The sequence below is a fragment of the Triticum urartu genome, chromosome 2A (genome assembly GCF_056163025.1).
Source record: "Triticum urartu cultivar PI428250 chromosome 2A, HENAU_Tu73, whole genome shotgun sequence".
In the NCBI taxonomy this organism is placed as follows: domain Eukaryota; kingdom Viridiplantae; phylum Streptophyta; class Magnoliopsida; order Poales; family Poaceae; genus Triticum; species Triticum urartu.
Window position 1 is genome coordinate 135,405,299 of NC_141874.1, and position 21,620 is coordinate 135,426,918.

The following is a 21,620-nucleotide window of genomic DNA, read 5'->3' on the forward strand; positions in this document are numbered from 1 at the left end:
TCTTACAACAATAGTTACCAAACCAGTTTAAAGATGGCCCCTTTCGAAGCTTTGTACGGAAGGAGGTGCAGGACACTGTTGTCGTGGGACGAAGTTGGAGACCGCCAGTTGTTTGGGCCTGATTTGATTAAAGAGTCTGAATAGAAGGTGAAATTGATTCGCGATAGGCTCAAGGTAGCTCAATCCAGAAAGAAGAGCTACGCAGATTCTAAACGCAAGGAGACAGTTTACGAAGTCGGAGACCGAGTTTATCTTTGAGTATCTCCACTTCGGGGAACAAAGCGTTTTTGTGTTAAGGGAAAGTTAGTGCCACGATTTGTAGGACCATACCGAGTATTGGAACGTATGGGAGAAGTGGCCTACAAGTTGGAATTGCCCGAAGGATTATCAGGAGTTCATGATGTGTTCCATGTTTCTCAGTTGAAGAAGTGCCACGCGGAGATGGCTCACATACCCTTGAGAGACACAGTGCCATTGGAAGCAATTCAGTTGGATAACGATTTGACCTATGAGGAGAAACCAATTAAGATTCTCGAGTTTGCCAGCCGAGTCACTCACAACAAGGTTATCAAGTTTTGCAAAGTTCAGTGGAGCAACCACACGGAGGATGAAGCCACCTGGGAACGAGAGGAAGATTTGCTCAAAGACCACCCTCACCTATTTTCTAGCCAACCCGAATCTCGAGGGCGAGATTCATCTTACGGGGGGTAGGTTTGCGTAGAAATTTCTAGGATCAAACCAAAAGCAAAATAAAATATGATATGCATTGATGATCTAATGTATAACATCCCAAATTTTCAATTTGGGATGTTATACATTAGATCATCAATGCATATCATATTTTATTTTGCTTTTGGTTTGATCCTAGAAATTTCTACGCAACTCAAGGACCCACGGAGAGAGTTGGGAAATTCTTTATTTTCATATTTGAGTTTTCTCAAATTTTGAGAATAGGATCATTTGATTTTTATTATTTTATCATCAATTATTTCTATTACAAAAATATGAGAGAGGGAATAAAATGACTTCCCCAAAATAAAGAAATATTGAGGATTTAATAATAAAATCAAATGAGATTTTATTTCGGAGTTTTTCGTTATTTTATTTGAATTTAGGAAAATGTGCGTTTTTCAAAATTGCATTTAGGCCCCAAATAAATGTTCACCTTGTGCGGCTTGATTTTAGAAGCCCGGGAAAATTTATTTCGGGATTTTTGTAGTCTGTTTAGTATTTCTTTTTATTTTCCTTCTGCGCGTAATTATTAAAAAAAATCGCATCGACCTACGGGACGTGTCCGACCGGGACTCCGGCCCGACTAGCCTTTATAAGCCGGCCCACCCCCGGGCCAAAACCCTAGCCTCGAACCACCCCAGCCCCGCCCGAGCCGCCGCCGCCGCCCGCTCGCGCTGCCACCGCCGCCCGCGCCGCCGCCGCGCCTCACCGCCGCCGCCGCCCGTCGCCGCCGCCTCGTCGGACGCCGCCGCCTCGCCGACCCACCGCCCGAGGTCGCCTCGAAATCCGTGCCGCCGTTTTTTTTCCAAAAACCATCGGTTTTTTTTAGTTTTCATTTTTTTATTATTTTAGATCAGTTTTTTTCTCGGTTTAGGTTAAATAGCGAGCGTTCGCTCGTTTGTTCATTTTAACGAACGTATTCGTCATTTAGATCCGGTTAACGAACGTTCGTTCGTTAATCCGTATGTCGTTTTTCATTTTCTCGGATTTTCCGCGATTATTTTCTGATCGTGATTTCTGATCCGATTTTCGTTTTAGTATAACTTTTCGCTCGTTTATCGGAATCAGGCGATTCAAGCACCTGGAGTTTCGTCTCGAAACCCTCTATCCGTTTAACCAACTTAAACAAGTTTTTGCTACTGTAAAAATTGCCTTAGATCCAGATTAATAGAACGAAGTTGTTTTCTTTCGCCGTTTGACTTTCTTTGCTTCGTTTGATTTGATTCTTTTTGCCAACCGGAGTTCTTAAGTTGAACTTTCTGGTTAGATCTCTTATTTGAGTTTTACCTGTGCATTAGATGAGTGCTTATTGTATGCTTGTTTGTTTGTCTGTGATAGAATACCCGGAGTGCGCCGCCTGTTACTTCGAATCTCTAGGTTTTGCGGATCATCAGCAAGGCAAGTAACACTTTGATCATACCTTTTCTACGACCCAGTTTTATTGCATTAGATCAATCCTCACACATTGCATGATTAGGATCTAACTAAATTGTGGGATGGGAAGTAGTTGAGGTAGTACCTATTACCTGTTTTATTATCAAACCTTTGGGAGTTACTTCTACGTTTGCCATTATGCCATGCTATGCTAGTAGACGTGGATTGGGTGAGTGATATCCATGACAGATGTGAGTTTGTTAATTAATGGTTTATATAAGGTGGCAACTTAAATACACATCTGGGTGGATTGAGGTACCTGGGTATTCCAGGATTTCCTGTTTTCTTTTGGACCGCCACCCAGGCTCAAAGGGGTCATGAGATTATTCATACTAGAAACTTCCGTGTGCAGCCACAAGCCATTATGGTCTCTGGCATAGTTGATTAAGTCGTGCGAACTCTTACAGGGTAGACTAGCAGATGTAGGGGAAAGTAGGTGTAACGGTCTATCCATCGTAAGGTGCTAGTGCTTCTGAAAGACTATGTCTCGATCATCCGTCTTCTCAAACACCATGTAGTGCGAGAAACCAAACGGAGGCGATCGAGTCTTGTGGGGGAAAGTGCGCAAACCTCTGCAGAGTGTAATAAACTAATCATGGTTAGCCGTGTCCCCAGTTATGGACGTTTTGAGTATCTAGTACATGGATTATCATGTGAATCTCAACATGTTACTCTAAATTAATTTTGTTGGTTTTGTAATGATGATGTTTAATTGGGATTGAGGATGTTGTCAACCATTCTCAATGTTTAACAACTACCATAATAATTAAATAAATTTATTCCTTTGTAGTAGGGAAAAATTGGCTTTACGCAAAACTATAACCATAGAGCTTTCCACCAGCCAAATATGCATATAGTATAGCAGTTTCATTCCATTACTCTCTATGTGTTACCTTGCCAGCATATTCCATGTGCTGACCCGTTTCGGGCTGCAACGTTAATGCTGCAGACTTTTCAGACAATGATTAAGGAGTTTTTAGGTCGTGGTTCTATACTCAGTGACGTCGTTGGAGTTGATGGACTCACTTATCTTCCAAGCCTTCCGCTGTTATAGTTATTAGATGGCCTTAAGCCATATTTACTGTAATAAGTTCTCTATGGAGACACTCGTTGTAATAAGTGTGTGATTGCTACTCTGTTATAAATCCTCCGAGTACTGTGTGGTGTCAGCATTACTGATCGAGGGATGACACCGGAGCACAGAGATTGGACCGTTTGAGGTCTGGTCGCTACAGCCTCATCAAGTAGACATATCCATATCTACTCAAGTCGTCGGTGAAAGTCACGAAGTATTGGAAACCACCTCTGGCTGTTGTGCTCATTGGTCCACATACATCACTATGTATAAGTTCCAACAACTCGAACGCTCTCTCGCAACTCTTTGCAAAAAGGAGTCTTAGTCATCTTATCGAGTAGGCAAGACTCGCATGTCTCGAATGATTCAAACTCAAACGAAGTTAGAATTCCATCATCATGGAGCTTCTTCATGTGCTTTTGACTAATGTGTCCTAGTCGACAATGCCAGATGTAAGTCGGATTTATCTCATTAGGCTTATGCCTCTTGACATTTATGTTATAGACTGATTCACCTTCAAGATCTAGGATAAATAACCCATTTACAATGGGTGCAAGAATTCCATCATCATGGAGCTTCTTCATGTGCTTTTGACTAATGTGTCCTAGTCGACAATGCCAGATGTAAGTCGGATTTATCTCATTAGGCTTATGCCTCTTGACATTTATGTTATAGACTGATTCACCTTCAAGATCTAGGATAAATAACCCATTTACAATGGGTGCAAAGCCATGAAACATATTATTCAAGTAAATAGAACAACCATTGTCCTTAATACTGAATTCATAACCTTGTCTCATCAAACATGAGGCAGAAATGATGTTTCGACTCAAAGCAGGAACATAATAACAATTATCAAGTTCCATTACAAATCCTCAAGGTAAATTAAGTTGCATAGTGCCGACGGCCAATGCAGCAACTCTTGCTTTATTCCTGACGCGAATGTCAACTTCTCCTCTTGCGACATTCCTAGTTCTGCTTAGCCCCTGCATCGAGTTGCATATGTGAACAACCGATCCGGTATCATATACCCAAGAGCTACTAGAAACATCAGCAAGATAAATGTCTATAACATATACAACAAGTGTACTTGAAGAAGAAGTCATACTTCCAGTCTTCTTTCCCTTCTCAGCAAGCCACTTGCTGCAGTTCCTTTTCCAGTGTCTGGGTTCCTTGCAATGAAAGCAAATACTCCCCGAAGCCGTTCATGACTTAGGCGCAGCGGCTACAGTTGGAGTTGCCTCCTTCTCTTTGCCCTTTGCCTTAGCCTTTTTCTTGGACCAGCTCTTCTTGAACTTAGCCGAGTTCTGCACCATCAACACTTGACGATGTGTACCTTTCTTGATATCCTGCGCTGCCACTTTGAGCATCCCATGCAATTCAGTGAGCTTCTTTTCCATCCCATGCATATGGTAGTTCGAGATGAACGACCCATAGCTGTCCGGAAGAGAACCCAGAATTGTATCTATGGACAACTCATCCCCAAGTGGGAAGCCTAGCCTATCCAGAGCTTGCATGTACCCGATCATCTTGATCACATGCGGGCTCAGTGGATCACCCTCTTTCAGCTTACAATCCATCAAGGATCGCCAGACGTTGAACCTTTCGGTCCTAGCCTGCATTTGAAACATGCTCTTAAGGTTCTCGATCATATCGAAAGCCTCAATATTTTCGAACTGCTACTGCAGATCGGGCTCCATAGAAGCCAGCATGAGACAGCTGATCTCGTTTGATTCATCAACGAGTTTCTGGTAGGCATTTCTGGCTGTGGCATTGGCATTATCGGCAGGTTCCTCTGGAAGCGGATTCTCTAGAACTCGTTGTCACACCCTCGATGCGACTATAACTCCCACGTGTTGAGGCACGACTTAGAGACATAATCGCATTGAAGGCATAAGTCGCAAGTTAGGCAATCTTCACAACATCCCATGTAATATGAATAATAAAGGGGAGATAACATAGTTGGCTTACACTCGCCACGTCAATCAAGTACATAAATAACATTACACCATCCAAACACTCATGGCCCGACTACGGCGCCAAAATAAAAGAGAACCCAACATGCGACACGATCCCAATCACCCCCAACTGGGCACCACTACTGATCATCGGGAAAGGAAACATAGTAACGTTGAGAGTCTTCGTCGAACTCCCACTTGAGCTCATACGCGTCTCCTGGAGCGGAATCATCAGGCCCTGCATCTGGTGTAATAGTAATCTGTGAGCCACAGGGACTCAGCAATCTCGCACCCTCGCGATCAAGACTATTTAAGCTTATAGGTATGGCAAGGTAAAATGTAAGTGGAGCGGCAGCAAGCGACTAGAAAGTATGGTGGCTAACTTATTCGCAAAGGAGAGCGAGAAGAGGAGGCAAAGCGCGAGCGAGAAACTAGAGAGCAACCTGCGCAAACATTACTCCAACACCGTGTCCACTTCCCGGACGCCGCCGAGAAGAGGCCATCACGGTAACACACTCAGTTGATTCATTTTAATTTAATTAAGGTTCAACTTATCTACAACCGGACATTAACAAATTCCCATCTGCCCATAACCGCGGGCACGGCTTTCGAAAGTTCAATCCCTGCAGGGGGTCCCAACTTAGCCCATGACAAGCTCTCACGGTCAATGAAGGAATAGACCTCCTCCCAAGACGTTCCGATCAGACTCGGTATCTCGGTAACTCAAGACACTTCGACAGGTTAAAACAAGACCAGCAACACCGCCCGAATGTGCCGACAAATCCCGATAGGAGCTGCACATATCTCTTTCTCAGGGCACACTCAGATAAGCAATCCGTACAACTAAAACCAGCCCTCGAGTTTTCCCGAGGTGGCGCTGCAAGGGGCTCTAGTTTGGACCAACACTCAGAGGAGCACTGGCCCCGGGGGGGTTAAAATAAGATGACCCTTGAGTCTGCAGAACCCAAGGGAAAGAAAAGGCTAGGTGGCAAATGGTAAGACCAATGTTGGGCATTGCTGGAAAAGCTTTAATCAAGGCGAACTATCAAGGGGTTCCCATTATAACCCAACCGCGTAAGGAACACAAAATCCGGGAACATAACACCAATATGACGGAAACTACGGCGGCAAGAGTGGAACAAAACACTAGGCGAGAGGCCGAGCCTTCCACCCTTTACCAAGTATATAGATGCATTAAGATAACATGGCAATATAATGATATCCCAACAAGTAAATAAAAGATGTTCCAACAAGGAACGACCTCCAATCTTCACCTGCAACTAGCAAAGCTATAAGAGGGGCTGAGCAAAGCGGTAACATAGCCAATCAACGGTTTGCTAGGACAATGGTGGGTTAGAGGTTTGACATGGCAATTTGGGAGGCTTGCAAGCAAGTGGTAGGCATCGTAGCAATGGCACAGCAAAAGAGCGAGCAAACTAGCATAGCAAAGATAGTAGTGATTTCGAGGGTAAGATCATCTTGCCTGCACAGTTGTCAGAGTTGACTGGATCCTCAAAAGCAAACTCAACGGGCTCCTCGTTAGCGAACTCGTCTCCCGGCTCTACCCAAAAAAGACAAACAAGCAACAAGGATACAATCAACCACGTGCAAACTCAAACAACACGATGCAAAGATGATATGCTATGCGGGATGCGATGCGGGATGCAAAATGCAAGGTACGACAGGAAATGCATGAACCTGGCCTCAACTTGGAATTCCAAGTGTTCCACTGGAAAGATGAGATGAAATCGCTTGAAAATTATATAAAGAACGCCGGAATCGGAGTTACGGTTTGGAAATGGCAAGCGATTCAAAAACGACACCGGTCTGCGATTTACAGCAAGTAGGCATCTAAATGCAATGAGATGAACATGCTACAGCACCCAAACATGACAACAAAATACATGGAAGGGATGCACGCAAGATTCTTAACAAAAGTCTAGCACTGAGCTATGGCCAAATCATCCATTAACAGGTTCAAACAAGCATGGCAAAAACGCAAATGACAAACAGATCTCAGACTTGGTGAAATTAACACTTGTCTGGAATTTCAGATCATATAGCCCTCTTCGGAGCAACAAAACAACATGCTATATGACCTGAACATGACAAAGAAAGACATGTCATGGAGCTACTCAACAAGCTTAACAAAAGTCCCTTAGTGACCTTGAGCCAAAAGGGATCACAAAATATACTAACAAGCACACGAACATAGCAAAAACATAATCAGTTTTCAAACTTAGTGAAAACTGGGACATGTTGAAACATAACTCACGAAGGCATGTTTACGAGCTCGATGCACTCACCACGGTGCAAGTCATGGCAAGACAAGCATACATCCCTAAATAAGGCACAAAATACAAGTTAGACATGGCAAGAACAATAGGATAGCATGCACGGATCAACTACAATAACATCGGCAAATTCGCAAACAAGTTGACGATCTGCCCAGATTCGCAACGAAGCAAAAGTAGAGCTCAATTGACTCAAGCTAGGGTGCTCCATAATTGCAAACAAAGACATGGATGGATAGAGCACTACAATATTAACAAAACTCCCTTACTGATCATCCTCAAAAGAGGCACGGATCACTAGGAAACAACACAAACATATGGCATCATGAACTAAACAATCCCAGGACTTAGTGAAATTACGAAGTCCCTGAAAACAGATTTACCGGGTGCACCACTTGGCAAGCTTGCACAAGTCACCACACACATCCTAAAAATACATGGGTTGCACCTCTGGAAAGATGACAAAATCCTTAACAAAACATATGAAGAACTCACGGCCATATCATGCACACAATAATCATGGCAAAAATGACAAAAGTGCTAAATGAAGTAACAGATCTGACAATTAACTCAAGTAGCCCTCTTCTAACAGCATTTCAGACATCAATATGAGCTCAAATGAAAATGATGCAATGGAATGAAAAGATGTACTCTCTGAGATGAACATTTTGATATGCTATATGTCCAAATCGGAGCTACGGATGCAAAGTTACGGGGCCTCGAACAGAGCAACTTGGAATAAAAATATCCGGGACTTAGCGAAGAAAAAAAACTACCCCGAATTAGGGTTTACTGTAGCAACCGCGGATCTGGATCGGGGCGCGCCTCCCGAGGTGGATCCGGGCTCGCCGGCGGGCTGGAGCTCGCCGGAGTGGGTTCGCCGGCCGGGGAAGAGGGGAGGCGAGGCCGGGGCGGCTCCGGCCGGCGCGGTGGCGGCGGGCGAAGGCAGTGGCGCGTGGAGGCGGCGGCGCGGCGTGGTGGCGGCGGCGGCGCATGGAGGCGGCGGCGGCAGCGCGGCGTGGAGGCGGCGGGCGCGGGCCAGGGAGGGCAGGCGGCGGCGGCTGGCCTTCGGGCCGCGTGGGCCTGGCCTGGGCCGCGCGGGCTTCGGCGGGAGGTGGCGGCTGCGCGCCACGTGGCGGCGTGGGAGTGGCGGCGGCGGTGTGTCCGGCCCGGACGGACAATGTCCGGCGCGCGGAGCTGCAGTTTTTAGGGTTTCGGGGAGGAAGAAGATCCGAAAATGGAGGGGTGTATATATAGGCATAGAGGGAGCTAGGAGAGTCCAAATGAGGTGCGGTTTTCGGCCACGCGATCGTGATCGAACGCTCTAGGACATGGAGCAGAGTTTGGTGGCTTTTGGGCAAAATTGGAGGGGTGTTGGGCTGCAACTCACACGAGGCCTTTTCGGTCCCTCGGTTAACCGTTGGAGTATCAAACGAAGTCCAAATGGTACGAAACTTGACAGGCAGTCTACCGGTAGTAAACCAAGGCCGCTTGGCAAGTCTCGGTCCAATCCGGAAATGTTTAATCCCCACACACGAAAGAAAGCTAGAAATGGCCACCGGAGGAGAACGAAGTGCCGGAATGCAAAACGGACAACGGGGAAAATGCTCGAATGCATGAGACGAACACGTATGCAAATGCAATGCACATGATGACATGATATGAGATGCATGACAACGACAACAACACACGGAGACAAAGACCCGAACTCGAGGAAATAAATATAACTTAACGCCGGAAACGGCAAGAGTTGGAGTACAATTGGGAAAGTTACATCCGGGGTGTTACAACACTCCACCACTATGAAAGGATCTCGTCCCGAGATCTAGGACTGAAAGAACGCCGAGTACTCAGAACAGAGGTGATCCTCGCGTTCCCAGGTAGCTTCATGGTCGGAATGGTGTGACCACTTGACTTTGAGAAATTTGATTGACTTATTGAGAGTCTTGCGTTCAGTCTCTTCAAGAATAGCAACTGGGTGCTCACGATAAGAGAGATCTTCTTGGAGCTCAATGTCCTCGAAGTTGACGGTGCGGTCAGGAGTCTTGAAGCACTTTCGAAGCTGAGAGACATGGAACACGTCATGAACATTTGCAAAGTTTGAAGGAAGCTCGAGTTGATAGGCGAGGTCACTTCTCTTGCTGACAATCTTGAAAGGTCCCACGTATCTAGGGTCAAGCTTCCCTTTGATACCGAAGCGATGAGTACCTTTCATAGGAGAGACACGGAGGTAAACATGATCTCTGATCTCGAAAGCCAAATCACGGTGCTTACTATCATAGTAGCTCTTCTGGCGGGATTGGGCTACTTTGAGGTTATCACGAATGACTTTGCACATTTCTTCTGCTTCTGTGATTAAGTCATTACCCAAAAGCTGACGTTCACCGGTTTCAGACCAGTTGAGAGGGGTACAGCACTTCCTGCCATACAGAATTTCAAAAGGGGCCTTGCCCGAACTTGCTTGAAAACTATTGTTGTAGGAGAATTCAGCATAAGGAAGACAATCCTCCCACTTCATGCCGAAGGAGATCACACAAGCCCTGAGCATATCTTCAAGAATCTGGTTGACACGCTCGACTTGACCGCTTGTTTGAGGATGGAAAGCTGTGCTGAAGCGGATGTTGGTGCCCATGGCCTTCTGAAAAGAATCCCAAAACTTCGAGGTAAAGATGCTGCCACGGTCTGAAGAGATCACTTGAGGAATACCGTGCAGAGAGACAATGCGAGAGGTATAGAGTTCCGCCAATTGAGCTGCAGTGATCGACTCTTTGATAGGCAGAAAATGAGCCACTTTGGTGAGTTTGTCGATGACAACGAATATAGCATCATTGCCACGCTTGGACTTTGGAAACCCAGTCACGAAGTCCATTTCAATGTGGTCAAACTTCCATTCTGGAATGGCAAGAGGTTGGAGGAGACCAGCTGGCCTTTGGTGTTCTGCCTTCACTCTTCTGCAGACATCACATTCATTCACGAATTGAGCGATCTCGCGCTTCATTCGAGTCCACCAATAAGCTTGCTTAAGGTCCTGATACATCTTCGTGCTCCCAGGGTGGATGGAGAGGAGAGAATTGTGCGCCTCGTTCATGATCACTTTACGGAGGTCACCTTTGGGCACAACAATACGATCCTCGAAGAAGAGAGTGTCCTTGTCATCAAGGCGGTAGCACTTGTACTTGGACTGACTCTTGGCAATCCCAATCTTCACCTTTTTCATCATAGCATCAAGAAGCTGGGCTTGGCGAATCTGGTCTTCTAAGGTAGGAGAGACTTGAAGGTTGGCGAGGAATACTTGAGGAACAACTTGCAGATTAAGTTTGCGGAAAGCTTCACAAAGCTCGGGTTGATAAGGCTTGAGAATCAGACTGTTGCAGTAAGCCTTTCTGCTCAAAGCGTCAGCAATCCCATTAGCCTTTCCTGGAGTGTACTCAATACTTGGATTATACTCTTGAATCATTTCGACCCAACGAGTTTGTCTGAGGTTGAGATTAGGCTGAGTGAAGATGTACTTGAGACTCTTGTGATTAGTGAAAATGTCCACTTTTCTTCCCAATAGAAGATGTCTCCAAGTCAAAAGAGCATGCACAACTGCCGCCAACTCGAGATCATGAGTGGGGTAGTTCTTCTCATTAGGCTTCAACTGGCGAGATGTATAAGCAACAACATTCTTCTCTTGCATCAATACTGCGCCAAGACCTTGGAGAGAGGCATCACAAAAGACCTCGTACGGCTTGGATTCATCAGGAGGAGTCAGAACTGGAGCAGTGATCAATTTCTCTTTCAAAGTGTTGAAAGCAATATCACACTCCGGAGACCAAACGTACTTGACGTGCTTCTGGAGAAGATTTGAGAGAGGCTTCGCGATCTTAGAAAAGTTTTCAACGAATCTTCGGCAATAGCTTGCGAGACCGAGAAAACTGCGGAGTTGCTTCACGTTTTGAGGAGGTTCCCAATTCACAATTGCAGACACCTTCTCAGGATTCACGGCAATGCCCTTGGCAGAGATGATATGACCAAGATAAAGAACCTCATCGAGCCAGAATTCACACTTGGAGAACTTGGCGTAGAACTGATGTTCTCTGAGCTTATCAAGAACCAAACGCAAGTGTTTGGCATGATCTTCCTTGTTCTTCGAGAAAACCATAATGTCGTCGAGATAGACCAAAACGAAGTCATTGGTGTAGGCGTTGAAGATGAAGTTCATCATGCGAGAGAACGTCGGAGGAGCGTTGGCGAGGGCAAAAGACATGACAGTGTATTCATATGAACCAAAGCTTGTTCTGAATGCTGTCTTGGGAATATCTTCTTCACGAATGCGAATCTGGTGATAACCCATACGGAGATCAAGCTTGGAGAATACTTGGGCACCTTTGAGTTGTTCGAACAGCTCATTGATGTTGGGAAGTGGGTATTTTTTCTTGATGGTCTTCTTGGTCACTGGACGGTAATCAACACAAAGTCGGTCCGTTCCATCCTTCTTCTTCACAAAAAGAACACCACAACCCCACGGAGAAGAGCTAGGCCGGATTAGACCCATTTTCTCTTGCATATCGAGTTGCTTCTTCAGCTCCTTCAACTCTTCAGGTCCGAGCTTGTAAGGAAGTTTGCACACAGGTTCCGTGCCAGGCTCAAGATCAATAACGAATTCAACTGGCCGGTGCGGAGGCATTCCTGGGAGCTCTTCTGGAAAGACGTCTTGATATTCGCAAACGACTGGAATTTGAGAGATGGCATCCAATTCACCCTTCTCATTGAGAGAAAACAGACGGATGGTATTATCCCGAGCGGCAAAGACAATTACATCCTCAGACGAATGAGTCAATTGAATCTGCCTGGCTGCACAATCAAGCTGAGCCTCGTTCTTAGAAAGCCAATCCATTCCGAGAATAAGATCAATATCCGAGTCACCAAGAACATTTGGAGAGGACAAGAACTTATAGTCACCCAAAGTGATAGTAACATCCGGAACGCATACTCGAGATGTCATTTGACGGGCCGGAGAGACAATAGCCAACGGCTTCGGCAACACTTGAGTAACAAAATCATGCTTATATGCAAAAGGTCTCGAAATGAAACAATGCGATGCACCCATGTCAAAAAGAACTTTTGCAAGAATATCATTAACAGGAAGGTTACCCATGATCACATCTGACGAGTCCTCTGCCTGAGCTGCATTCATCAAATTGACCTTGGCATGCTTGGGATTATGCTTGACCACAACTGTACTTGCCGATCTGACAGGAGGAGGAGGAGGAAGACGCCTCTGGTTGAAACACTTGTTGGCATAGTGACCCTTCTGTTGGCACTTGTTGCACGTGACCTCTGAAAGCGGACGGTGATACGGAGCACTCGATCTTGGAGCTTGAGACGAAGTCTTGTTCTGAAAGCCAGGGTTGGGTGGGTGGGAAGAACCACCGCCACCTTTGCTCTTCTGCTGATACGGCTGACGGAACGGAGGAGGAGGAAGCCAATACTTCTGCTGCTTGGCCACTTGAGTAGAGGAAGAAGGAGTAACATCTCTGACTCGCTTCTTGGAAGAATCACACCTCAACTGAGCAGCCTCTTGCTTCAGTGCCATGTTGTAGAACTCATCATACCTCAAGGGCTCAAAGAGGACAAGAGCGAGCTGAATTTCTTCTCTGAGACCACCCCTGAACTGATATATCATGCTCTTCTCATCAAGGACGTCCTGCTTGGCAAAGCGGGCAAGCTTCTGAAACAACTTGTTGTAGTCATAGACAGACAAAGAGCCTTGCTTCAGATTGCGGAATTCCTCACGCTTGCTTTCAACCATGCTCTGCGGAATATGATGAGCTCGGAAATCTCGAAGGAAATCATCCCAAGTGATAACACGTCCACCTCTGGAATCCTTGTACTGTTGGAACCATTCTGCAGCTTGATCTTTGAGTTGGAAGGAAGCGAACTTGACAAAGTCCTCAGGCCTGACGTTACTGCACTCGAAATGCTTACACAGATCCACAAGACAATCGTCAGCATCGGTTGCCTCAACACAATTGCTGAAAGTCTTTGGCCCGTTAGCAAGGAACTGGTTGAGTGTAGCAAAGTGACTCTGATTGCTGCCTTGATTCCCTTGACTGCCTTGATTGCGCTCTTGGAGAATTTGCATGGTCAACTGTGTGTTTGCATTGGTTGCGGCCATCACAGCTTGCCATGCCTCTGGAGGAGGTGGAGGTGGTGGCGGATCAGGATTCGGAGTCGTGCGCGTTGGAGGAGCCATCCTGAAGAGGGTGACCACCATTAGCACATTGATAGATAAAATATTGAAGCTGAATCCAATGGAATGAAAATTGCAACATATAGTCTTCACATCCGAACAAAATGAACGAATGCATTCCTCTTGAAATGGTCACATATCCATAAGTTGAGAAGCCACGCAGAATTAAGGTAGAGAAATAAATCAACAAGGTACGGATCAAGAACGAATAATCGGTAAGAAATCCCAATCTCAAACCAATATCCGTGGAATAAAAACTAGAGCTACTAGAATTCCCACCTATGAAACTCCCGAACTTTTCCGGTTATGCAATCAGGTGTTGGGGATACAGGGGAAGCATAATATCTCACCCAAACTAGCAAATCCTACATCCAGCTGTATCCATCCTTCAACACATAACCAAGAAAACTTCGGAAACCATCTACCTCAACCTTCGAAAAGCATCCGTTATACAAGTTATGGCGATACTCCCGAACTCCCGCCCCAGTACTAGGTGGCGTTGAGGTTATCTCACCAACGAACTGCATAAAAGAGATTTTCGATGTCGGCGTACTAAACTCAGGTATTCCAGAACTGCAACGATACAATTATAATGACAACACCTCAGAGCTCAACTCCCCGGGACACTTCCACTAAACCCCTGACAGGAGGAACCAAGACAATGTTCTCATCATAAAACCATCGGAACGATTCCAAGATACCCGCGTGATCCTAAAAAAAATTAGTGAAATTTGAGAAGAGAAGAGTCAAAACTCTATGTTAGGATGCCTTACCAGAGCGATGAGGAGACTGGGAAGTAAAAAGAATTCCTAAACTCTCCGATATATAATTCCTAAAAGACTCAAAACATTTTTCTAGACACAACTCGGCCGCTAAAAACGATCAAGCAATGGGGCTCCTACGGTCGGGGAAGGCTCTGATTACCAACTTGTCACACCCTCGATGCGACTATAACTCCCACGTGTCGAGGCACGACTTAGAGACATAATCGCATTGAAGGCATAAGTCGCAAGTTAGGCAATCTTCACAACATCCCATGTAATATGAATAATAAAGGGGAGATAACATAGTTGGCTTACACTCGCCATGTCAATCAAGTACATAAATAACATTACACCATCCAAACAGTCATGGCCTGACTACGGCGCCAAAATAAAAGAGAACCCAACATGCGACATGGTCCCAATCACCCCCAACTGGGCACCACTACTGATCATCGAGAAAGGAAACATAGTAACATTGAGAGTCTTCATCGAACTCCCACTTGAGCTCATACGCGTCTCCTGGAGCGGAATCATCAGGCCCTGCATCTGGTGTAATAGTAATCTGTGAGCCACAGGGACTCAGCAATCTCGCACCGTCGCGATCAAGACTATTTAAGCTTATAGGTATGGCAAGGTAAAATGTAAGTGGAGCGGCAGCAAGCGACTAGCAAGTATGGTGGCTAACTTATTCGCAAAGGAGAGCGAGAAGAGGAGGCAAAGCGCGAGCGAGAAACTAGAGAGCAACCTGCGCAAACATTACTCCAACACCGTGTCCACTTCCCGGACTCCGCCGAGAAGAGGCCATCACGGTAACACACTCAGTTGATTCATTTTAATTTAATTAAGGTTCAAGTTATCTACAACCGGACATTAACAGATTCCCATCTGCCCATAACCGCGGGCACGGCTTTCGAAAGTTCAATCCCTGCAGGGGGTCCCAACTTAGCCCATGACAAGCTCTCACGGTCAACGAAGGAATAGACCTCCTCCCAAGACGTTCCGATCAGACTCGGTATCTCGGTAACTCAAGACACTTCGACAGGTTAAAACAAGACCAACAACACCGCCCGAATGTGCCGACAAATCCCGATAGGAGCTGCACATATCTCTTTCTCAGGGCACACTCAGATAAGCAATCCGTACAACTAAAACCAGCCCTCGAGTTTTCCCGAGGTGGCACTGCAAGGGGCTCTAGTTTGGACCAACACTCAGAGGAGCACTGGCCCGGGGGGGTTAAAATAAGATGACCCTTGAGTCTGCAGAACCCAAGGGAAAGAAAAGGCTAGGTGGCAAATGGTAAGACCGATGTTGGGCATTGCTGGAAAAGCTTTAATCAAGGCGAACTATCAAGGGGTTCCCATTATAACCCAACCGCGTAAGGAACGCAAAATCCGGGAACATAACACCGATATGACGGAAACTAGGGCGGCAAGAGTGGAACAAAACACTAGGCGAGAGGCCGAGCCTTCCACCCTTTACCAAGTATATAGATGCATTAAGATAACATGGCAATATAATGATATCCCAACAAGTAAATAAAAGATGTTCCAACAAGGAACGGCCTCCAATCTTCACCTGCAACTAGCAAAGCTATAAGAGGGGCTGAGCAAAGCGGTAACATAGCCAATCAACGGTTTGCTAGGACAATGGTGGGTTAGAGGTTTGACATGGAAATTTGGGAGGCTTGCAAGCAAGTGGTAGGCATCGTAGCAATGGCACAGCAAAAGAGCGAGCAAACTAGCATAGCAAAGATAGTAGTGATTTCGAGGGTAAGATCATCTTGCCTGCACAGTTGTCAGAGTTGACTGGATCCTCAAAAGCAAACTCAACGGGCTCCTCGTTAGCGAACTCGTCTCCCGGCTCTACCCAAAAAAGACAAACAAGCAACAAGGATACAATCAACCACGTGCAAACTCAAACAACACGATGCAAAGATGATATGCTATGCGGGATGCGATGCGGGATGCAAAATGCAAGGTACGACAGGAAATGCATGAACCTGGCCTCAACTTGGAATTCCAAGTGTTCCACTGGAAAGATGAGATGAAATCGCTTGAAAATTATATAAAGAACGCCGGAATCGGAGTTACGGTTTGGAAATGGCAAGCGATTCAAAAACGACACCGGTCTGCGATTTACAGCAAGTAGGCATCTAAATGCAATGAGATGAACATGCTACAGCACCCAAACATGACAACAAAATACATGGAAGGGATGCACGCAAGATTCTTAACAAAAGTCTAGCACTGAGCTATGGCCAAATCATCCATTAACAGGTTCAAACAAGCATGGCAAAAACGCAAATGACAAACAGATCTCAGACTTAGTGAAATTAACACTTGTCTGGAATTTCAGATCATATAGCCCTCTTCGGAGCAACAAAACAACATGCTACAGGACCTGAACATGATAAAGAAAGACATGGCATGGAACTACTCAATAATCTTAACAAAAGTCCCTTAGTGACCTTGAGCCAAAAGGGATCACAAAATATACTAACACGCACACGAACATAGCAAAAACATAATCAGTTTTCAGACTTTGTGAAAACTGGGACATGCTGAAACATAACTCACGAAGGCATGTTTACGAGCTCGATGCACTCACCACGGTGCAAGTCATGGCAAGACAAGCATACATCCCTAAAGAAGGCACAAAATACAAGCTAGACATGGCAAGAACAATAGCATAGCATGCACGGATCAACTACAATAACATCGGCAAAATCGCAAACAAGTTGACGATCTGCCCAGATTCGCAACGAAGCAAAAGTAGAGCTCGATTGACTCAAGCTAGGGTGCTCCATAATTGAAAACAAAGACATGGATGGATAGATCACTACAATATTAACAAAACTCCCTTACTGATCATCCTCAAAAGAGGCACGGATCACTAGGAAACAACACAAACATATGGCATCATGAACTAAACAATCCCAGGACTTAGTGAAATTACTAAGTCCCTGAAAACAGATTTACCGGTGCACCACTTGGCAAGCTTGCACAAGTCACCACACACATCCTAAAAATACATGGGTTGCACCTCTGGAAAGATGACAAAACCCTTAACAAAATATATGAAGAACTCACGGCCATATCATGTACACAATAATCATGGCAAAAATGACAAAAGTGCTAAATGAAGTAACAGATCTGACAATTAACTCAAGTAGCCCTCTTCTAACAGCATTTCGGACATCAAGATGAGCTCAAATGAAAATGATGTAATGGAATGAAATGATGTACTCTCTGAGATGAACATTTTGATATGCTATATGTCCAAATCGGAGCTACGGATGCAAAGTTACGGGGCCTCGAACAGAGCAACTTGGACTAAAAATATCCGGGACTTGGCGAAGAAAAAAAAACTACCCCGAATTAGGGTTTACTGTAGCAACCGCGGATCTGGATCGGGGCACGCCTCCCGAGGTGGATCCGGGCTCGCCGGCGGGCTGGAGCTCGCCGGAGTGGGTTTGCCGGCCGGGGAAGAGGGGAGGCGAGGCCGGGGCGGCTCCGGCCGTCGCGGTGGCGGCGGGCGGAGGCGGTGGCGCGTGGAGGCGGCGGCGGCGCGGCGTGGAGGTGGCGGCGGCGCGTGGAGGCGGCGGCGGCAGCGCGGCGTGGAGGCGGCGGGCGCGGGCCGGGGAGGGCAGGCGGCGGCGGCTGGCCTTCGGGCCGCGGGGGCCTGGCCCGGGCCGCGCGGGCTTCGGCGGGAGGCGGCGGCTGTGCGCCACGTGGCGGCGTGGGAGTGGTGGCGGCGGTGTGTCCGGCCCGGACGGACAATGTCCTGCGCGCGGAGCTGTAGTTTTTAGGGTTTCGGGGAGGAAGAAGATCCGAAAACGGAGGGGTGTATATATAGGCATAGAGGGAGCTAGGAGAGTCCAAATGAGGTGCGGTTTTCGGCCACGCGATCGTGATCGAACGCTCTAGGACATGGAGCAGAGTTTGGTGGGTTTTGGGCCAAATTGGAGGGGTGTTGGGCTGCAACTCACATGAGGCCTTTTCGGTCCCTCGGTTAACCGTTGGAGTATCAAACGAAGTCCAAATGGTACGAAACTTGACAGGCGGTCTACCGGTAGTAAACCAAGGCCGCTTGGCAAGTCTCGGTCCAATCCGGAAATGTTTAATCCCCACACACGAAAGAAAACTAGAAATGGCCACCGGAGGAGAACGAAGCGCCGGAATGCAAAACGGACAACGGGGAAAATGCTCGAATGCATGAGACGAACACGTATGCAAATGCAATGCACATGATGACATGATATGAGATGCATGACAACGACAACAACACACGGAGACAAAGACCCAAACCCGAGGAAACAAATATAACTTAACGCCGGAAACGGCAAGAGTTGGAGTACAATTGGGAAAGTTACATCCGGGGTGTTACACTTGTTCCTTTTTCTCATGCCTAAGAACAATTCTTAGGTTTCTATACCAGGTGGTAATGTTTGTTCCATTCAATTTATCTTTTTCCAGGATTGATTTCAATGCAAAAGGGGTAACTTGAGCAGGTGGTGCCATTGATCTACAACAGAAATATGCAAAACACTAAGACATGTATTCATGAAGAGTAATTCATATTAAACATTTTAATAAGATCATTACTCCCACTAAAATCCCCTGTTCAAGAATTCATCTGATTAACCAGTTAGCTTGCCGATTAATCCCTACTCACAGGGTCCCTGAGTAGCCGATTACCCGATAAATCATCCGATTAATTGATTAAATGGCGATTAACTTGCCGATTAGCCTATTAATCCCCTACTCACCAGCCGACCGAGTAGCTACCAGTTAACGATTTCCTCAACAATGCTAAAATCAACATCCCTTGGTTGATACTTAGTGATTCAAGATCCAAGATCAACATGTCAACTAGTGAGCTTTTGCATCACCGCTAGAGGACAAGATCACTCGGTAAGCAACTCTTGTTAATCGTATCTCCATACGACTCTTGTTGTTGGGGACATCTCATGCCTCGCCAACACCTATGTCTCGTGGCCCAAAACTATTTTGATAGCCACGACAAGTCAACCAATGCTCCGCGTGTAAGTGTCCGACACAAACCCATCACTTCAAGGAGATCTAGTGGCACCCTAATTTCATAGGCCCGCCACTAAATATACTTGGCATGTGAAGATGCAGCAATTGGGGAGGCATTTGTACTTGACATTCTTTGAGGGATCACCCTACTTAAAACATCTACCATGCAAAAGGAAGGGTGCATAAAAGGGATAAACTTTCACAGGTAGTTTATGTATGTGTGATATGGTATAGCCCCTTTTCACAGTGCGTGGTGATCTCCATCTCCACGTGCGCGGTCTGCCCATGCATGGTTGTCCTCGTGGTGATCTCCATCTCCACACCATGGTGTCAACCGCCAAGTGTTACATAAGATACTATGCTATTAAAACAAATAGCTACTGAAAGTAAATTACATTACATGGCTTCTCATGTTGACACGCATGTCATTAATACAATAATGGGACAACCATATGGCTCCTGCTGGTTGCCGCACTCATGACACGCAGGTCATGAAACAATAATATACAAGCAACATACATGGGCTATACCAAATCACAGTCATTCCCTGCAAAACCGAGTTAGACGTTCTACCGCCGAAGATAAAACCTCCTGAAACTCTATCTTCCAAGCGGACCAGGATTTCGTCGCTGATCCAGCTTTTTGTTAGCTTCAGTTTGACAGGTCGTGGAGCAAAATCGGAGTTCGTATGCAAAAGATACAGCCGTTTTATCGAGACCACTCCAACAGATTTCAGCACCGCGGAAATCACATTTCCAAGGTGTTGATCTATGTTCCGATGCGATCAATCTCATTGATATTCGCGTGCTACAACCGGATTTACGTTCCACTGTCTACCCCGATGGCGGACAACCGACCGGTAGGGGTAAGTCATGTAACGACCTCTGCATCACGATCATGGAAACAAGATCACGAAACCAACCTTCAATACTGACATGCGCGACCGATCTCATCGACCTGCACCTGAACCGACCTACATATCTCATATGCATATCATCGAATCTATTACCACACAACGGAGGCTCTGATACCACTGTTGGAACACGCGGTACGCTACAATAGCGCCAAATAAAATTTTCTACCACGCACCCAAAATCATGCTGCTAGAAATAGATCACGGGATCGGGTTTACCACTAGACGCGCAGTCACCGCAGCGGAAGCAGAGTTGGTGATGCATGTAGCCCCTTAAGTGTGCGACCCTATAGGTTCACGTACACATGGACACGACCGGAGTCGATAGTTGGTAGCGGCTCCTAGCAGAACGTGCCAACTCCCATGTGGGCGTAAAGTCGTTTGACGAACCTCGACAATGTGGCATATGCAACATTACTTTTGCCTCACGATATTTGTTGTCGAGCTCAAGGCGAGTACTTGTCACCCTTGAGTTAGCTCCACCTCTCTTCTCGAAACCATGATATAGATTCCTGAACTGGGTTAACACTTAACCCAAGTCACATGGCCATGCTTTCCGAATATGATCACTCGAGAGGGCCCAGAGAATATCTCTCCAAATAGGAGGGGCAAATTCCATCTTGGTCAACCATGTCTCACAGCATGTCTCACAACTCACCTGAAAGCTACCTTTATAACTACCCAGTTACGGAGTAGCGTTTGATAGACCCTAAGTGAGTCGATCCTCATCCCGAGAACATGCGAGGACCTCAGGTGTAGGACATGGCATAGACATTGCACTTGAGACTAACAGATGACTATATCTCGCTGCGTCTCAAAGTGGGTCTGTCCGGCTCGGTGATCTCCATTCCCGAGCCCATACTATCGGCTTAGCATCTCCATGCACATGACTTGTGAAACATAGTCATCAACCAAGTCGTATACTAGTCAAGGATATGTGTTCGCATAACCTTATCAACTAGGGACCATTAAAACAATCATCATACAATACATAGTTCCACAAACAAGTCACATACTTATTGACACATATCATTGATGATGTTCCAGGACAATACAAAGGACTCATGAATACATATGGAAATATCATCATCACATGATTGCCTCTAGGGTATATCTCCAACAACTACATTATCTACTTCCCAAAACCCACAATTTGTTTAGATCCTAATCATGCAT